The sequence below is a fragment of the Anser brachyrhynchus genome, assembly GCF_964034855.1.
Source record: "Anser brachyrhynchus genome assembly, chromosome: 6".
NCBI classification, from domain to species: Eukaryota; Metazoa; Chordata; class Aves; order Anseriformes; family Anatidae; genus Anser; species Anser brachyrhynchus.
The window spans coordinates 15,980,936-16,000,751 of record NC_137700.1 but is presented as its reverse complement, the minus strand read 5'-3'; the positions used below and the strand labels follow the sequence as shown (position 1 = coordinate 16,000,751).

The 19,816-nt window shown below is 42.3% G+C and overlaps 1 protein-coding gene across 1 annotated transcript in view; it reads left to right on the top strand.

Moving 5' to 3' along the window:
- LOC308197454 (uncharacterized protein) overlaps positions 1 to 19,816 on the top strand; it is a 557,403-nt gene that overhangs the window by 6,449 nt on the left and 531,138 nt on the right. The window contains exons 2-5 of the mRNA XM_080597940.1: positions 7,215 to 7,398; positions 7,507 to 9,912; positions 12,171 to 12,251; positions 13,180 to 13,377. The gene's annotated coding sequence lies outside the window, so the exon portion shown is untranslated. The remainder of the gene's footprint in view (positions 1 to 7,214; positions 7,399 to 7,506; positions 9,913 to 12,170; positions 12,252 to 13,179; positions 13,378 to 19,816) is intronic.

The following is a 19,816-nucleotide window of genomic DNA, read 5'->3' as shown; positions in this document are numbered from 1 at the left end:
AACAACACTGATGCAGGCTTTGGAATAAAAGATGCAGTTCCATCTACAGAAGTATTTTGACCCCACTTTCAGATCATTGTTGCTTCTCTTTTGTCATCTCCAGCTTGACTGCAGACTTGATCTGCCCTAAGTTGGGAGAATGGTGCTGTTTGACAAACAGCTGATATTCTGCAGCTCTTTGGATGTGACTGTAATAGTTTTGTCCCTTGTCTTTTTTCTTCCTAAGATGTTTTCATGTTTGTATATAGATTCTCACTTGCCATGCATCTCTACAGTCCCTCTAGCTGTTTGCATATGTGGATTCCTTTTATTTGTAATCATATATATGAATATCATCACAGTGACTTAAAAAGTGCTGAAACTTTTCCCTTTCTTTTTTTTTCTTGTAATAAGAAAAGTCTATCTGAAGAGAATTTCCTTACCCCAACTTGAACGCCACATCGTTTTACCTGTTTTTCCTCTCAGTCCTAGATTACATTTGGTCTTGGCACTTATTTATTTGATTATTGATAAATACTACTTTGTTCTTTTCTTCCATACTGACCCATGGGCATTACTGAGTTTCTTTTCATCACATAACTACAGTTGACAGAAAGAAGTGTTTCAACAGCAGAGTGTAGACTGACAATGAATTAACCTCCTACTACTGGAACTAAAAAAATCGCTTTTCCTTCCTGAGTCTGCTCCTCAGAGACATTTCCAGGCTGTCTAAAGCCATATTGTCAGCTTCTGTTCCATCAAAAGTATGGGAGTAATTAATTCTCCTCAGCTTTGGGATGTTTTATGGAGAAACAGAACAAACACTATCTGAATTCATTTTAAGTCAGTTATTTACTTTTAACTCTTTAAAGCTGCTGCCTTAATAAGGATTCAACCTCCCCTTTTTCCTTCTGGTTTCCTCTATTAAAACACGCATGATCTCTCATCACACCCTTGCTGCATGCAGGCTAGCTGCAGCAGGGAACCAGAGTGAAGAAGTGCACAGCCCTAAATCTAGCAGCAGCTGGACCGCATTTCAAGTTCATTCTTTGTATTTGAAAGCTAAGTTGCGTTTCTACTGTGAGGGAAGGTGCGTAGAAATCTCTGACAGCTTCTCTAGGAGGTGTTGAGTGTCCTGCACACCTTACTTGTCTGTTCACCCATTGCCAGTTCAGGCTGGGAGCATGCTAGGGCTTTGGTGTTTCTTGGTTGCAATATATGCCTGTCACAATTGCTCAGATGAGCCTTGTGATGACAAGTGTGACTAACAGTACTGGGGCCAGTAATTACTGTAAGCTATAAAGGTCTCTCTTAGTTTTGTTTCTGTAAAAATTTTTTGCTGTCTGTGGGCTGATGCCTTCCGGAGCCTGTGGCTTTGCCAGAGACAATCCTGAATCGTCTGTGATCCCTAGGAGCATATTAGGCATTATTAGCCCAGCAAAGGAGCCACTCATCAGAGCAAGGTCAAGGAAGCACAATTCTGGCACAAACTTCCACAACTCTGGAGGTTTCAGGAAGGTGAATTGTCGGTGGTAGGCATCATTGCAAACCTGTATGTGAGATAACAGCTAGTAAATAGTGGAGGGTTGAGCTCCTCCAAGTGCACTAAAGGCTGCCCAGATGTGAGGTAAACCCAACCGTGACTGGTTTCAGGCTACAGCCCGTTACTACTGGAGTTCTCCTGCTCTGAAAACCCTTGACCCCTGCTTGCTGTAGCCACAAAAGCTGTGTCATGTCACCCCCCCTGCAGCCACCCTGCTGGCCCCAACCACCACCTCCACAGGGGGCGAGGGCTGCACTCTGCAGCCTCACACGGGCATTGTGAGGGGCGGCGGCCACCATTTTGAGTGCATGTCAATGGCCCTTTGGGCTGGGCGGTCTGCTGAGGTGTTCCTCAGAGTGAGAGGCAGAGATCCATGTGTCATCAAGGGAAGAATAAAATAAGGAAAGGTCTGTGAATAAGCGGCTGGAATTTGGCCTGCTGATTGCACCGGGGTGTTGGGGGGTGTGGTGATGGTCTGATGTTGGTGAAGCGTTCAGTGCTTTGCAGGGGTTTAAACGTGAAATGTACAGCTGGAACACCTGGTGTTGCACAGGGCTGGGAAAACTAGGTTATTGGAAAAGATTAGCAGTGTGTGTTACTGTACGTGGGTGTGATTCTTGCAGGGTTTGAAAGGTACAAAAGGTTTCTTGGCACTTTTAAATGGCTGTTACTTTCTTCCTGTAAATAATGTGAGTGAAGGGAAAAAAAGTTATTCAGTTCTGAAGAAAATATTTTTCTTGTTCTGGTGCTTCGTATGCTCATTTTCTGTATACTTTCTAACAGCATTGATCAGTCGGAATACATTTGTATTTATTTCACCACAAGCTAAACAGGACCTTACAGACTCTAAAGGAGTCTGGTAAGGAACACGGTCCTTCCTCTCAGCCCGAGTCTGAAACAGCTTACAGACATGAGCACCCTGATCAAAAGATGTTTCTTTTCCCCACTTGGGCTCCAACATGCTGTTTGATCCAAGCAGACTGCTGGCTGTTGGGCTGCGTGGCAGGCTTGGAGGTTTTGCTGGTGTATCTCTGGGAACGGGTCTGAGGACAAAATTCTGACCCAGCGTCGGCTGTAGCTTGGCATATTTAATTCCACAAACAGGTAATCTGTAACATAGGTATGTAGCATAGCTGATGTTGCACGTCCTGAGGCAGAATGGTTCCTGCATCACATAAGTGTTCAGCTGACTTATACTTGGTATTTGCAACTAAATGCTTTTTCATCACGTTATTTGCTCATGTAGTGGCCTTGTTTTTTCCTCTTCCTTTTCACAGACTGTGCCACGGAAAACATTTTTTTTTCCCTCTCATTTACTGTAAACTGATGCTCACTACTGTCTGAAACTGAAATTGATGCTCACTACTGTCTTTATTACTAAGCTGTGGCTGTTCAACTTATAGATGAAATTATTTTGAGGTAGTTTCATGAGCCATGGTACCAAATGCTTTGCCAAAACACAAAAAGGTCTTATTTTTGACAGTGATTTTGATACAGGTGAACATCAAAGATAAATGTATCTGTTGTAAAGGCTCTCTCTTGCTAATCTCTTGGTGGTTCTGCTTCAGGCTGAATAAGAGTTGCCCACTGAGATTCCATCTTCAGCTGGTGCTCCTTTGGGGTCTTAAAGGTGTGAGGCTCCTGAGCTAGTGCTCATTAATTAAGGAGCAGCTCTGTTCTTGGCAACCTGAGGCACAGCTTCATGAATCAAATGCTAACTGTGCTGAGATGATCAGCGAGGAGCGGGTTCTGTTGCTTTGTAAAACTATAACCAGGGGTTTATAGTGTAGTGAATTTTGGGTTAATTTATTTGTAAGTTAATTGCTATAAGATCAGCTTTAAAGGGTCCAGGAAGATCCATTTTCTCTTGATAACTTTTGCCGTATGATTGTCCTTCATTTTCCAATTGAGTGACTGGAAGAAAGGTGCATGGTTTGTAATTGGTTTTTAATTCTGCTCGGCTCTGGGGGGTGTTGACTGAACATATCTCCAATTTATTTATTGATCTCTGTTCACAGCTCCAAATTATTCTCTTAGCAGTCTTTATTGCTGGTTCTTCTCCTCTCGTATGTAGGAGGTGAACATTTCATTTTTAAATGAAAGAATTAATGGAAAACAGAAAGTGAGTAAAATACTAGCTGAGAGTTTTGAGCTGCTGCTCAGCTGAGTTCCCTGCTCTTTTTTTTTTTTTTTTCAAAAAAAACCACATACTTGGGAATGAACACAGCTTGTATGAAGAATGCAAGGACCAGTCACTTCTTCTGGAGCAGAGAACCAAAGGATTGGACTGTAAATTCAGTCTAAGTGTTTGCTAAAGTTGCCCTAACAGAAGGTCTTAATATCCTTCCTAACAGACTGTAGTGGCTTCTTTATGTGTTGTTTGTCGTGTTGCAATTTGAGACCCATACAGTTGCTACCTGGAGCTTATTCTGAATGTTTGAAGAGCAGTGTTTTCTCAACAGGAATCCACTTGGGCTGGATGCACTGTTCAGAGAGGGCTGGGTAGTGTTGGCTTGCTTTTCAATCTCTTATTACCTAGATTTTGTCTGGGGGTTGTTACTACTTGTTCGTCTTGCAGAATGAAGGGTGTGCAAGAGTGTGCTGTAGAAGAGAACAGGAAGAGATTTACACTGTTTCTTGCTTCCGGAGGCATTGCTGTCTTTGAAGAGCCTCTTCAGAACTGTTTAGTGGTTTTGCAGGCTGTGTGTTGAGTCAGACAGGGCAGCTGGACCTGGAGAGCAGGACTGACAGAAAAAAAAAATCCCTCTGCAAGGGTAGAGTTGGGTTAAACTGCTTCTGATCTGATGCAGACAGTAGACCTGAATGCTGGCCTGGAGATGACGTGGAGGCAGCATGGGTCTGTGTGTGACGCCCTCCCAAGTGTAATTGCTGGCAGGTCGCTGAGCCAGCACCGCTGTCTCTCCTTGTCCAGTTCCACTGCCAGCAGCAGCCATGGGTGTATTTCAGGAAGGCCAAAGTATGCCATTGTAAGTCAGTGAGTCTTGTACGTGAGTCATTCAAGAGTCTTTTGAATATTGTACCCCCCTGTTCGGGGGAGTTGGAGGAGAGAACCTGAGAAGTAGGAGAGAGAGAACCGACATGGAGATTGCCTACCTAAAGGTTGCAAAGATTTTCCTTGCTACCAACAGCACCCTAGTTGTATGGGTGACCAGCTGTGCCTCCCCCTTGCTTGAATGGGAAGAGGAAAAGACAGACAGGGGCTCCCTCCTCTCCCCAGTCCTACCAGTAACTGCATCCTTGGTTCTGGAGGGTGCTGTGCTACTGGAGAGTGGTTGTGTCAGTGACAGGATCCTGTGAGAGCGAGCGGCTCCCACTACACTGGGCCAAGCTGGGTCACTGGAGGTGAGCTTGGTAGTTACATCTTGGAGGAGCAGCTAAGTAGTTTCACCCCTTGTGTGCATGTAGTAATTAAAAGACATTGTAATTAGTGGATAGCTGGGAGGAAAGTCAACTGGAACCTGTCAATTTCAGCTGCATTTTGATGGTGAAGACTCATGCAATGAAGAAGCTAGAGTGTAATTTTACAGCTTCTGTAGGTCAAAGCTTTACATGAGGCTTTGCAGCTATATAAGACACATTTTCCCTGTGTAACCAGGAAGAGAAAAAGGGAACCCATTACGTATGCTGAATAGTTCTAGATCTTTCAATTTACCTGTAAATATTTGAGGTTGCCACTTTATTAACACAAGATGCACTGAATTTGTAAAGGGGGCTGAATCCTTGGTTTAAATATATGTGTGTGCGCGTGTATAAATACATATATATATATATATGTATATGTATATACATACCTGTATTTCCTTGGTAATGAGAAAAGCCTACTATAATAATTAAACCCAATAACTTCTTCCACTTATCATTAAGACTGCAATGCAGAGCACTCAGAATTAGCAAATTGTTGTGGTTAATTGCCTGTGTAGCCTCTTAGGTGATCTCATGCTTTTTTTCCCCTCTCATGTGGAGGAAAATACTGAAAGGCTAGTTGTGTGGAGCTCATTGCCACAGTCTCATCTTGGAGTATATTTATATTCAAGGAGCTTCAGAATCAAGTATGGTGAGGAGAACAACATTGTTCCCAGAGGAGAGTTCATTTTAGGTGACAGGAGACACAGCTGTAGGATCAGTGCTAGTTATTTTACAGTAGTCTGGCCAAAGCCAATAGTGGTATTGTGCTATCCCTCGTCTTCTACCAGTGGTGTCAAGAGTACCCGCTCTGAGACACAGACATCTGAAGCAGGACCAAAATTCATTTCTCTCACTGTTAGGTTATAGTAAACAAATTGGAATGAGTTCAGGGTATGGAAACAAAACCGAGCAGGCCTTGAGGGACGGAGCCATAGCAGAGCATCCAGGCCAGGATCTCACAAGCACTTCTGGGAAGCTATTGTGTATCTGCTAAGAACACACAGGTCAAAGAGACCTAAGGGGACAGGAGCCTGGTGGGCAAGTGTGTGTGTGTGTGCCCTCACAGGTATACGTGACACTGAAAGGAGCTAAGGGTGAACTCAAACAAATATTTGCAAGGTTCTGTAATCAGACAAAGAAAAGGTGTTTGTTTGTTTGTTTGAAGTGACATAATGATGAAATGAAGAAAAACTAGCTGGAACATCAGGCAAGATATTGATTTGTCTGTGAATTGGAATCATACACAGAGTGAAATTCTATTAGGAATATTTAGCTGCCAGGTGACCAAGTAGTTTTGGTAGACCTATGCTAGCTATCATTAGAAATGTTATGCCAAAACCATCATTTTGCTTATTTTGGTATGTATCAACTTCAACATGAGGCTTTCATCTGCGATTGTCTGGGCTGTGAATGGCAGAGTCAAATTAGGGAACCTGAAGTATTTACGTGCAGTTTAGTGGCTCTGTGCCATGTCCAGAAGCCTATCTGACAAAAATTTTTGAAGGTTATGGTCTTCAGTACTTCCTGGGCAGGAAAAAATGCTGAGGTATTTGAGAAATTATGACAAGTTATATGAGAAATTCATAAAATGCCATTATCAGAGGTTGGCAATCTCCTTGTTGGAATTGCAGCTGTGCCAGTGACACTGGCTGTGGTGGTGGGTTTACATCTTCTGTAGCTATTGTAAGTGTGAAGGCTGCTCTTGGGCAGAGGGGTCACATCAGTTGGGTTGCAACAGACAAAGTGAATGGTAGAATCCTGCTTGTTGATGTACTTAGGTATTACAAAGAAAGCTTCTCAGATTAGATTTTGGGATTTTAAATATGTTTGTTCCCAATGCAAAGCTTTTGTCTCCAGAGCTCCTCTCTGTAGTGAAGCAGAACTGAAAGGTTGCCTACTTGCAGTCCTTCTTTCCATCACAGAAAGGTGTGAAACAGACTTCCTCTGCTCTCTCTTTATCCCCCATTGCTATGTTACTGAATAGCCATCCTGAATGCTATGCAGTGGGGTGGGAGCTTAGCCCTTGTCCAACATTTTACTGGAATTCAGTATTTTTGCTTCTTTTCTTTCTGTCTTGCTACAGAGGCAAACAAATTCCCAGGTCTGTAGGGAATAATACCTAATAACCTGTAGCTTATTAGTTCAAACTGCTGCTGTTGTTGGGAATGATTACTAGCCTTGGGAGCAGGCCGTTGAAGAAGTTTGAGAATGCCTGACCCTCCTTGCAGGAGTGGGCACACTGTGGTTTCTGTTATGATCTTTCCAGGAACCTGCTCCCATAACAATGAACCTGAATTGGTGGATTTCACATCCTTCAGTGCAAATTTGTAAAGTTTGTTCCCTGCATCCAGAAGTCTGCATCAATCAAGAGAATTAATCTGCAATAGGTTAAGAAAACAATTGAAGTGTACTGAGCAGAGACAAATGAGGCTCCAAGGCAACGAGAGAAAGTGAGTAGACTTGTCTGTATTTGAGATAATGACCTTGTTAAAATAGGATGTCTCCTCTAGCACTTAGAAACTGTTATATTGGAAGGCTTTTCTCCCTGTTCTTCACAGACCCTGTAGAGCGAGAACCCAGATGAGTCTTAGCCAAGACATGAGTTTCAGGACTTCCATTTGCAGCCAGAGATGTTTGCAGGATACATCGTGCTTCGGCAGCTGCCCAGGCAGTTTCACAGAGAGATCAGGTGTGAAAATGCATGATGCAGTGGGCAAAAAACTGGAAAAAATAAATCAATCTGGTTTTGAAGATCAGACTACTCTGCTGCTTTGGAAGGTTTGGTACCTTTTCTCACATCTGGGAGGCTTAGCAGGGTTAGAGAAGAATTGGCCCCATAGAATGAAGTGTGAAAGGGAGCTGCCGAATTTTGTTCTTGTATTCCTCCCAGCCCCTTTCATGCTCTAACTGCTCTGCCATTGCTCAGTCCCCTCCGTCCAGTTGTGAGGGGGCACTGGAACATTTGACAGGTAGCTTTCAAAGCCTTTTTAAAGATTTTAACTGCTCACTTCCTGCTGTTCTTAATGGAGCCAGGCAAGTAAGTCCTGAACTTGAAAAGGTCAAGGGAAGCTAAATTCCAGGTTTGTGGTGTCCCAGGATCATCCCTCTACACAGTAGGAGCAACTGTGACCGTGTTTAGTACATGAGCTGTCTACTGAACCTTTCTGTAGGTGCCTCTGGTACTGATGTATTTGCACAGCCATCATTCACTGTGCCACTGAAAGTAGCTCATTTGTTGGGTCGGCATTGGTGCAGTTGCTGTGGGAAGAGATTACCTGGATAAACGTGTCATACAGACACGGTTTTAGCAACTATTTTTTGGGCAATTTTTGATCTCAACTTCAGAAAACTGAAACAGAAGATTTATTTGCTTTCAGCTTGGTTTTCTGACTAAAAGGAGTCTTAGCCAAAAACCAAAGTTAACTGGAGAGAGAAACCTCAGCTACTGGATGAAAGCAGAGACTGTTTCTTGGTGTAAGCAGGTAGGGAAGCTTCCTAGAGGAAGAACCTTACAGGTTTGACCCATACCTCTGTAGAATTAGAACAATAATCACCTCTTTTGTCTGGCCGGTTGTGCTGTGTTTAATGCCCCCAAAAGCAGGATGCACTGCGGGCTCATATTGAGCCTGCTGTCAACCAGCAGAATCAAGTAACTTGATTGCAGTAGCACTTGAATAGGTCCACAAGGATTTTGTATGGAAGGATCGAGTAAGAGGTTGATTCACTGAAGACTTTGTATCTTCAAATATTTTAATTTGGTAAGTATTTTTAAAATAGCATTTTAATCCAGAATTTTATGGTAGTTTTCTATGGAATATCTCTCAGAGTTGTTGAAAAAAAATAGTTTATTTCAGCTACTGCTTTTAGCTGCCTGAGACTTCTGTTACATTGTGATGTATGCCTTGTTTTGCAATCCTTATTAGACTATTGAAAGAGCTGGTAGATGTCCTTTTCAGAGTCTGGTCTCAACATCTTAATTGCAATATAATTAAATTACATCTGTACGTGATGTACTTATCAACATAAGGAGATCCAGGCAGTCTGCAAAGTGCTACTAAATGTAGGATTTTCCCTGTGCTTGACAGCATGAATCACTTCATATTTGTGTGTGATTCATCAGTGGTCAGTTCTGTTTTGACAGTTCAGGTGTTGCAACTGACGCTGTAGGACCTTCTCATCACTGAAAGCTGTAGGCTGGTTTCCTTTTGGATTTTGAATACTTGGGTACTTCCAGCGATGTCTGCCTTCGATGTCATTAATGGTGTCAGTCCTGGGATGAAAAACAAGCGCTAGAAACTTCTTCTATCTTACTTGATGGTATGGTTTTGTGTATACAGTTCACTCTGCTCGTGGACATCATGGAACTTCACAGAATTAAGGTGTTGGATCCTCTCAAAGACGGAAGCAATTAGAGGTGGAGGAGGATGCTGAAGCACTTTAGGTGCTACCAGATATCAGGTTAGCAGTATTTCTGGACCATAACTCAGATTTTTTCAGATATGTTGCTAGTGTAGTACATTGTATGTCCATTGCCATCCCTAAGTTATAAGGAGGACTTTTAGGAGAAGAGTAAGGAAGGAGTTGGTAGTGTTTTGTTTTTTTTCATCAATTGTGCACATTTCTTAGAAGAAATGTTGTAGCTCCTATGTTTCTCATAACTTAGTTTTCAATACAAACAAGGTAGTTTTAATAATGTGTCAGAGTAATGTTCCTGAACAGTCCAGGTTAAAGTCTCTCAGATCTGAACAGCAAGTTTTCTTTTTAATACTCATCTGATCACTCTTCAGCAGCAAGCTACTGATAATGCACTTCCATTCACAGGAAGTTGTTGTTACCCAGTCTCTTGGGAGGGAGTTGAGGGACATCGAGCTGAGCATCCAACCAAGCAGGAGGGCAGGTCTTTACAACTCGGCTGTTATCGCTGCATCACCCTGTGGAACAACTGGGCATAATTTAGTTTCCTTGTGAGCTGTGTACTTATGAAGTGCTGAAGTGGCTTTAGATGCATGGATCTACTTTCTCTTTTCCAGAGGTTATTTTGCTAGTGCTCAACCTGTGCTCTCTGTTTTGCTGAGTTCTGGAATCTAAACCAAGCACCTTATGCCCCAGATCCAGGCTTGCTGATTAGCTTTAGAAGGTGAAAAAGCCGCCAGCTGAGGGAAAGCCTTAACAGCACTTTGGACCATTCCCTGGAGTTTAAATCTAGCTGGGGACTGGCTGCCTCAGAGGATCAGTACTGAAACGCACCAAATTTGTCACCTTTAGTTTACAGCCATGGTAAGTGATAAAGCACCCAGCCTGGGTCAGGAATGACGCTACGTTGTTGTATGAGGCCTGCGTCTGTCTGCTGCTTTGACCTACGGCTGGAGCCAATGCTTTAATGGCCAGTTATTTGCAGTTTAATTCTGTTTTTCTGATCCGTGCAAATGCTGCCTAATGCACAGTTTCTCTTCCTCTTTAGTATTTATGCAGCTGTGATGAACAGTGTCCTTAGTGCCAAGTTAATGAATCGATGTTAATGAGTACTCATTGTCCACAGATGCCCACGCTTGTACAGCAGGTGGAGAGAAGTCACTTAACATCCCGGTGGCCACAGGGGGCACCAGGGAGTTCTGCTTGCCTACAGCTTTCTGTTAGAAACTTCCCAAAGTACTCTTTCTTTGCTTTGAACTGACACATCAGCATTCCTTTGTTTCTTTCTTGAAACAGCTTTCACCTCATGTATGCCGTTAAAGCAATGAGCATCTAACACACGTTCAGCAACAGCCACTGGTTTGCTCTGTGTTCCCTTTGGCTGTGGAACTGCTCCGTGCCCCAGAGTAACCATGGTCTGATAATCTTGGTGGGGAACTGCTACAATTCCAAGTTGTCTGGGGTGTGTGCATGAGTTTAACATTACTTTCATGGTTTTGGAAATGGGACTGCATGACAGATATTGCCAAGGAAGATGAGAAGTCTGCACCCAAAGCTATTTCTAAAGGATTAGAGAGAGTGCCCCAGCTAGACACAGGCATGTGGGAATGATAATTTAGGTAACAGGACAACGGGTAACAATTTTAAACTAAAAGAGGGTAGATTTAGGTAAGTTATAAGGAAGAAATTCTTTACGCTGAGGGTGGTGAGGCACTGGCACAGGCTGCCCAGAGAAGCTGTGGATGCCCCATCCCTGGAGGTGTTGAAGGCCAGGCTGGATGGGGCTGGTGGGAGGTGTCCCTGCCCAGAGATGGGCTTTAAGGTCCCTTCCAACCCAAACTCTTCTACGTAGAATGAGAACAGTGTGGCAGGGAGAGCCCTTAGTATGTTTGAAATAACTTTTTACAGCCTAACAGGTTATACAGGAAGGCATTTTGGAGGAGTTGAACAAGTACAGTATATAAAACAGAGAGCACTGTGTCTGGGTACTGTTTTCTGGGCACTGTTCACAGTCCTTGCCTAATGCTTTGCGTGAAGATTTAACACACACCTGTCTGTGGTGCTTGGGCTAACAGTGATAACTCTGTTTTAAGTACCTGTCTCTCCCTGTTTTTAGTAGTGAGCCCTTCTGGAGTAAGGGGTTGTTTTCCTCTACAGAAAACAACACTTTTTCCAACAACACTGAGTAATTGTTTAGAGCTCTGGATGCCTGTTTAGAAGAAGTTAAATCTCTCTGGGTTTTGTTTTGAGAGATTTCACTTTGTGTGCTTTTCTGTCCTAACATCTTTCCTGAGCTGGGCTTGAAGTATGAACATTCATGATCCAGCCCCACTGACTTACAAGGAGAGAACCCTTCACTGGACCAATTGACTAGGTTTAAAATAAATAATAAAAAAGTTGCAAAGCTTTTGCTCTCCTTACTGAGCTGCATTAGCAGTTATCTGAATACTTCTACGATTTTTGCCTCATCTTCTGTGATCTTTGCAAACCAGCTTAGAGGAGACTTCACAGAGGCAGTTAAGAAGTGCCTTGTAAATGGAAGTGTGTAGTCAAGGCTGCCTCAGTCTGTTCACTTTTCATTTTCTTTGCTTTTGGGGGAAGAGAATGGAGCTAAGCAGTAGCAGTGATGAAAGTGAACGCTTCTAAATGAAAAGCAGTTATAGTGAAGACCAGTGTTTAGAGCTAGAAGGACAGTGGGACTTGACTACCTCTTAAATCCCACAGTTTTTTTTAGGTCTTTCAGAGTTTATTGATTGCCAAGAAACAGCCTCTGAGCTGAGTGGATTTTTTTTTCCTCTTTCATTTTCAGGCTGTTATTTATTATTGCTGTAACAAAGACTGTGAGAACAGCTGATGCACACATCATGCCATTAGAGCGAAGCCAGAAGGGGTCTGTATTACTCTGTTCTTCTACACATTAATGTACCACAGAGACTGTTTAAAGCTGGGCATATCCATGTCTGTGTTTTCTCATTTAATGCTTAGTGCAGTTACTAATTATGAAGTCACAGTAGTTTTTCAGTGTAAGGTAGATAATGCGTTATTGGTGCTCTTCAGCTAGCTGTTAGAGCAGAAGTTCTCTGCTGAGCCGTCATGAGGACAGCACAGACCAAGGGCTTGACTACGTGCACTACGGAAGAGATGCGCCAGAGGCGAGACTGGTGCAGTGGCACTTAATACCCTGAAGATGGAAGTGGCAATGTGGTTGCTTATGGTCTATCTTACTGTGCACTCAACTCAGAACCAGTGTTTTTTTGTTTTCCTTTATAAGAAGCTGAGGCTCTGCCATCTCAATGCTGGAGTGCCTTATGAAAATCTTTTAATATGAAAAGGTTATGAGATATACTCAGTAAAGAGTGAGCAAGGCCTCTGGGACAGATCCCACTCTATGTTGGATCATTACTCCTGAGAGGCAAATTGTAGTATCTGCCCATAGTTTCCATCAAGCTGGTTGGGGGTTGGGGGTTGGAGCTGGAGAGCCTGGAGGAGCTGTATTTCTTCACTCCTGGGAAGGCGATGAGGAGGTTGTGTTACTATCTAATGACAGGGAGAGTGCAGAAAGGACAGAGGCAGCCTCCTCCTGGAGGTGATCAGTGACAGGATGAGGTGCATCAGAGATGAATTGCAGCAATGGGAATTCTCATTAGGTATTAGGAAAAAAAAAAAAAAAAAAGATCATAAGGGTGGTGAAACATTGGAACAAGTTTCCCCAAGAGCACACTCAGCTGAGTAACCTTCCAGGATGTGGCACTGAGTGGGAGGTTGTGCCAGAGGAGCTCTAGATTCCTCCCCAACTAATTTTTTTCTATTTTTTTTAGTGTGTTTTACAAACCAACTCCACAATGATGGTTGGTTCCTTTTTGCCCTTTGGAGAACCAGAGCCAGCATGAGAAGTCCAGTTGATGAAAAACTGACATCTTTACCGAAGCCTGCTTGTGCCTTATGAACAGTCCTGAGGAAACAGCTATTGCAGAGCAGGAGACACGCTGCGTGAGCAGGCTCCAGCTGTTCATCGTGTAAGTATTTTAGTGGCAATGCAGTGATTGGTGATATAAATCAAAGAACTCATTGAAACACAGGAAATAAGTCACACAATACTTTTAGTCCATACCAGCAAGAGGCAACACCCCATAGAGTTAAACACATCCACGTAGTTAAACACAGCTCTGTAGCAGCCCCCACAGCATTAAATACAGCGCTGTGCTGCCTGTGTCTTAATTGCATTTCACATTGTAAGTTCAGAAGGAGGGTGGTTTCTCTGACATTTGCAGATATGCAGTAAAATATGTCAAGACTATCATGGAAACCATACAAAAAGGAAATTGCAGCATGGAAACAAAGTCTCTCTTTCTCTCTCTCATCCTTTCTGAATATACTGAAATGAACTTTGAGTTAGTTGGGCTGCTTATAACAGGCAATGCAGAGTGACATGGGTTAGTTAACCTCTCTTTTTCCATAGTGATCCTTGAGGCAGGGTAAAGGTTTGTTGCCTTTGGGTTCCTATTTACAACTTAGTTTCATATGGCTATTTTCTTTGCTTCTGCAGATAAGGTAACACAGACATTGTCCATCTGAACAGTTCCTCAGTAGCAGACGATAGTTGTGCTCATGGGAATAGAGGGAGCTGGGCTGGGTCTGAGTCAGAAAGCAGCAAGAGGAGTTAAGGTGATGTTACCAAATCTGACAGAAAAATGTGAAAACAAAACAAGCAGGAAAACAAAATAAAACAACAAAACTGCTAACACCAAACCACAGCCTGAATCATGGAAAACAAAGGGCTGTGTTAGTTGTGGACATCTTCTTGTCTGCTGGGATTTCATTTTGGACATGTGGGTATGGGTGGTATGATGGATTTTTGAGGCAGAAACCATAACTTTAATGCTATTTCTATTGCTAATTCCCAATTTAAATCACACAGCACTAAGCGTTACCAGCTGCAGATGACTGTTGACTTCCAGTCTGTTAACAGAATGATACAATGTCCCAGACCTGAAATAAAATATCCGTTGGAACTTGTCAGCTTGGGTTAAACAGCTAAGGCTGGATACTTCTGAAGGCTCCCTGCAGTTATGCAGCAGCTGGGACAAGACCCAAGGTCCTCAGCTTCTAAATTAGCTGTGCTGCAAGGGAGGTGGGGGAATCGCCCTGTCACTGTATGCCTGGCAGGGTCTGCTTGGCACTGCCTGCCTCTCATTGCTCTGAGGACTGACAGCGGGGTCAAAGCAGCCAAAAGGAGAGTTCCCTGGGTGGTTGCTCTTGTTTGCAAGAAAGCACAGGCTAGCCATAATAAGTCTTTTCTTAAATGCAGCCCCTCCAATGTTTTCAAGATGTTTATTTACTTATTTTGGCTTACAGTGCACAAGAAGCAGTATTGTCTTCCAGAGAGAAATGGCTGCTAGATGAGAACACTTTCTGTATTTACCACTTGCTTTAGATTTGTGCTTTGTTTACTGGCAGTGTTGGGATATATTACTTGGAGATAATTTGGTGCTTTGAAAGTAGGATGAGATGAATCCTGTGTGGGTAGGAGTTGTTTTAAAGACTTTGTGTTCTGCTACTCTACTATAACTTTCATTATTAATGGTATTCCCTTCCACGTGGTGTATCTTTGAAAAACAGGCAATACTAGTGGCATCTGTGTTGTGTTGGGATGCTCTGAGCAGACCTTTGCTGTTAAATTCCTGAAAATACCCTTACTTCTGATTTGAACTACAGTTAATATTAAGTGGAGTTGATGAGAATTTTTCACTCTTCCATATTTATTTAGTTTTTCGTGGGGAAATGGGATGGGTGACTCATCTCACTGTAGTAGCATTTACTTCATGTGCTCCCTGAGCATTTTTTGTCCAAGTACGTGGATGATATATTTGTATTTTAGACTTTATCAAACTATGATTTTTTTTATCAAATTTCTCAGCACTCAGTCACACACTCATGCTGCTCAGTATTGTTATTTTTTCATCCATTTTTATAATGACACTTAATGTCTGACAGCAGCATTTATCTTCAAGCATCCTGCTTTTGTCCCATCATTGTACTGATAGGTTCAACCCATGTTTATGTTCCTTCTGCTAATATTAATGACAGGTTTCAGTTTGTGGAACTGCTGTGGGTGCTGGAAGAAATGAGTGTGAAAAATGGCAAAATTGATGGTCCTGGCTACATTTGCTGAAATGAGCTCAAATTGCTTCTGTAGCTCTCAGGATCAGGACTCAATAGAAAAGAAAAGAAGGAAAAAGGCTTGTGCATGTGTGTAGGTAGGTGTGAGGGTGGGCAGGGATCTGAAGACACCTGGAGATAACAAACATATCTGCAGACTGAACGTGGTCAGACTTTGTTTCTAGATATACCTATTTTGGCCTTTGCCTCAGGGAGTTATGGAAGAGAGAATTCTTGTTACTTGAGAGGATTTATTTTTGTATTAATTTTATCACTTACCATAAGAATAACATAGCTAGAGACAGCATATGTGATACAGCCTACCTGTGAATTAATAACTAAGTAGCAGAAGTATGTGGGTTGTGCTCTTACAAAGCTCGTTTGAATTTAAGATCAGGATAGGAGCAAATTCACACCAGTTTTGGCACTATAGCTGTCTGTCTCCTTGTCAGCAGAATTCCCTTGTCTTACTTTGGCCATTCCTCTGTTGTGTCTCTGCAAACATGCCTCTACTGGGGACAAGAGAAATCTTGTGTTTACATGAAAGATTTTGTTTTACATTTGCACTGGCCTTTCTGTATGGAATTCTTCCCTCCCTCTGCTCTGGGAGGGAAGAATTCTATTCTCTTCTTCCTTTCCTTATAGTTGTGTCTTCTGAAAAACATTTTGCAATGCTATACGGAAGAATGCTACATAAATTTAAATGCTATTGTATTGTCTCAGTCTATTGTTTGTCTTGCAGCTCAAGCCAGGTTATATTCTCGCTAGGAACAAGGCAATTACATGAGAATCTAGTGCTGACTGTTCAGTGTTATTTTTTATTACAGGCAAAATAATAGGCTCAACCTTCTGCCAAATGCCCTTTTCTTTCTTTACCACACCCTTCTTACCTTCTTCTGTTTGAATAAGATTAGTGAAGTATAGAGAATGTTTAATTAAGTTTAATTGCATGACAGCTTAAAAGTGGGAAGGTAATTACTCATTTAATTATTGTGCTGCTTCGTGCTTAAAGTGTGTATATAATTGCTCTTTTTATAAGGACACTCAACTTTGCAAGCTTGCATGAATTTATAACAGCCTCATACCTTTTGCTATTGTTTAAAGTAAAACTAAGCAAGTGCCATCTATAAAACAAGAGAAGTGCATTCTGTCAGCCCAGCCATTCTCCCCCTTCTCTGCTCAGTTTTGATGGTGTCATCCTCCCTTCATCACATTGCTGTACTGGGAAGGACTTTAACATTAATCATATTTAAACACATAACCCACTATTTCTTATATATTTTTTATTAACAGTTGTAGAACACATTGAGAACTTGGGATTGCAGACGTGCAAGTGTAAATTATTATTTCCTACAATGTCTGCATTAATTATTTCTTTGGTGGCAACCTGATAGATCACCGAATTTGATTGCTTGAAACAGTCAAAGGTTAAGTGACTCTCAGTTAGTAGTGCTGGTAGAAGAGGAGTTTTCCAGTGCACATAAGGGCTCTCAGAGGTTTCTAAACAAGTGCCTTTCTTTGCAACAGTCTGTTTCTCTTCTCCCTTTAGTAGTAATAGCAGTAAGGCTGAGTTGCTGAGTTCTGACAATCTAGTAATTCCCAGGGCAGCTAACTGAAAGATGTTTTTCCTGTAAGAGTCACCAGAGTGGAGAGAAGAAGAGCAGTGGAGGAGAACCAGCTAGTCAAACACAGTGACATTTGTAATTGCAAGGGGATCCAAAGTCTGAGGTAGTTGCAGGCTTTATATGTTTTTTTGTTTAAATAGCAAACATTACAAGAAAATCCATTGCACAAAGTCCCTCTGTAGTCATCAGGCAAGCAAATTAATTTCTCCAACTCTGTCCAGGTTACTATCAAGTTAATTCCGGTATTGATGAGTTCTCATAACTTTTCCAAGTGAGAGGGAGTGGGCGTGCACGTGGAGGAGATTCATTATAGCAAGTTAGTACTTGTATTTGGTGACCCTGATGTGACACATCTATGCAAAGTCAAGGCCAGTTCTGTGTGACCTCCCTGCCAGAAAGGTAAAGGACTCAAGCTGCGTAAGTCCAGAAGACTGCATATGTCTGCATTTGGGCTTCCCTGCAGCCTGCAGTTATCCTGGTTAGTGCCTGTGTGTCTCCAGACGCTTTTCCTCCTTGTGTGGGTAAGGAGATCCTGAGTAATTCAGGCCTATCTTCCTGGGGTTGCCCAGAACTCAGTGTGGGATTTCTCTCCTGTACAGGGGCGACTGTTCCTTGTCACTGTCAGATGCTTTCAGCCTTCCCTGGCTCTTGGTATCTGTATCCATGTTTCCTTCCCACGTCCCCTCAGCCTTGGGTGTACTCCCAGAACTTCTTGACCTTTTCAGCACTCCTCCTGTGTGTCAGGCCTTTCTTTCTAAGTCACTCCTCGAAGGAGATGATTTGACTGTTCAGTAACCCCTTAGGAACTGCTGCCATTCAGACCATATACTTCCCATTGTGGATTCTGTGGCTGTTAAGGGAACTTTTTTTCAGTATGATGAGGTTTAGTGATATGACAGTAAGTGTGTTTATGGCCAGTGTACTGGAGTAAAACAACTTTAGTTTAAATATGTGACTTTTTTTTTTGCCTAGCCTTATAAATACTGTCAGTGGGTAAAAATACATGCTGCTTCCACAGAAGAAAACAAGAGAGAGCTAAACTTCATGTTTTGATAGTTCAGCCTTTGTTGGTTACTTGAAAGACCCGTGGCTATCTATTGCCCTGTGAGAAGTAATTCTTACAGATGAGTTTCCTAGGGAGGGTGGAAAGGTGGGGTATGGGGGGTGATGATCTTAGAAAGTTTCTTTGCATGGTCTGGAAAAGATGCTAAGAAACTGGTGTTAAAAATGGGATGGAGGAAGAGGGTTCTGAACTCAACAGGATTCCTGCTTCTGCAGAGAAGGGAAATTGCTGCCTTGCCAGCCTCTGATGAGCTCCTGGGAGAAGGGTCCTTGATAACGCAGCTCCATTTAAGTACTGACTACTGACACCAGGGTGATAATAGCCAGTTCTGTGCTCCCTGCAAGTCAGCATCTCCCCACTTACGATGGGGTTCCACAGAGCTTTATAGGGAAAGCTGTTCTGTGTAATGAAGCAAGTATCCTGTCTTCTTTAAGGCAGTAGTCTGAGCCAGCAGAGCCTGAATGTAAAGGTAGGGCCTAGCGAAGCATAATGTTTACTGCTGAGTACTGCTGTTTAATCAGTATTACACTTTTTAAAAAAAGAAACTGCAAGGAGGAATAGACAGGAACAGGCCAGAGAGACTCAGCTGTGGCAAAAGAAATTTTAGACTTTATTTTTAATCACCTGCAAGAAGGCATGGCCACAGGGTGAGCAGATCTGGCAACAAGAGAAGTTGTGCTTAAGTGATGTTAAGGTAATAATATATATCATGCTGAATTGACTGAAATGAGCAAAATATGTCTGTTGACATTAATGACGAATTAACCTTATATGATGACTACTTTGAGAATAATGGCCTCCTTATTTGATGAGTGCCAGATGAGTTTGATTTTCTTTTATAATCTGCCAACTGAGCTTTCTCTGCTGATTTGATTGTTGATTTGGAAAAGCAGATAATGAAGTGCTGTTTTCATTAGCTGTGTGTCTTGGGGATTCATAGTCTCTGGAAAGTTCTGTTGGCCATCCAGAGGCTGTAGTTCTGTGCCTAATACAGGCTGATGCAGCATCACTGCAAAAACAAAGGTCAAGAGCAGTAGCTGGGAATGTGCTCGAATGTTTTGCTAAATAAAGGCCTGACTCCTCAGCTTACTAGTTTGAACAAATGGATTTAATTTTTTTTTTTTACAGAGGAAAATAATTACAAATTTTCTTAGTTGGTGTTCTGCAGATTATAATAAAGTCAGAATGTCAGTAAAGTCAATAAGGATGTTACACTCCTGAGATGCTTTTTGATCAGAAGTTCTGTTGGCAATTGTTTTTGCATAAAACGTGCTAATCTTGTGGGCTTTTTCTCCTTATTCACTCTTCTCGCATTCAGCATGAAAAAATGCTCTTTCGCTTACCTCAGTCTAAGTAGCAACAGGGCAACATTGCCACAACAGCAACGTTGCCCTTTTGGAGGCACCATGCTGACAGCTGTTGAACTGGGAGTTTCCCTGCCAGTATGCAGCAGAGTTGAGAGGCTGTGTTTGACAGAGTTAGCATGCTTGTGGCTGTTTGCTTCCAAAGCCTGCGACATTTTGCACCCAGCAAAGACAAAATGGAAATGAGACTGGAGTAAAGATGTTTTGAAACAAATTCTTTTTAGGTTATTTTACCATAACCTAG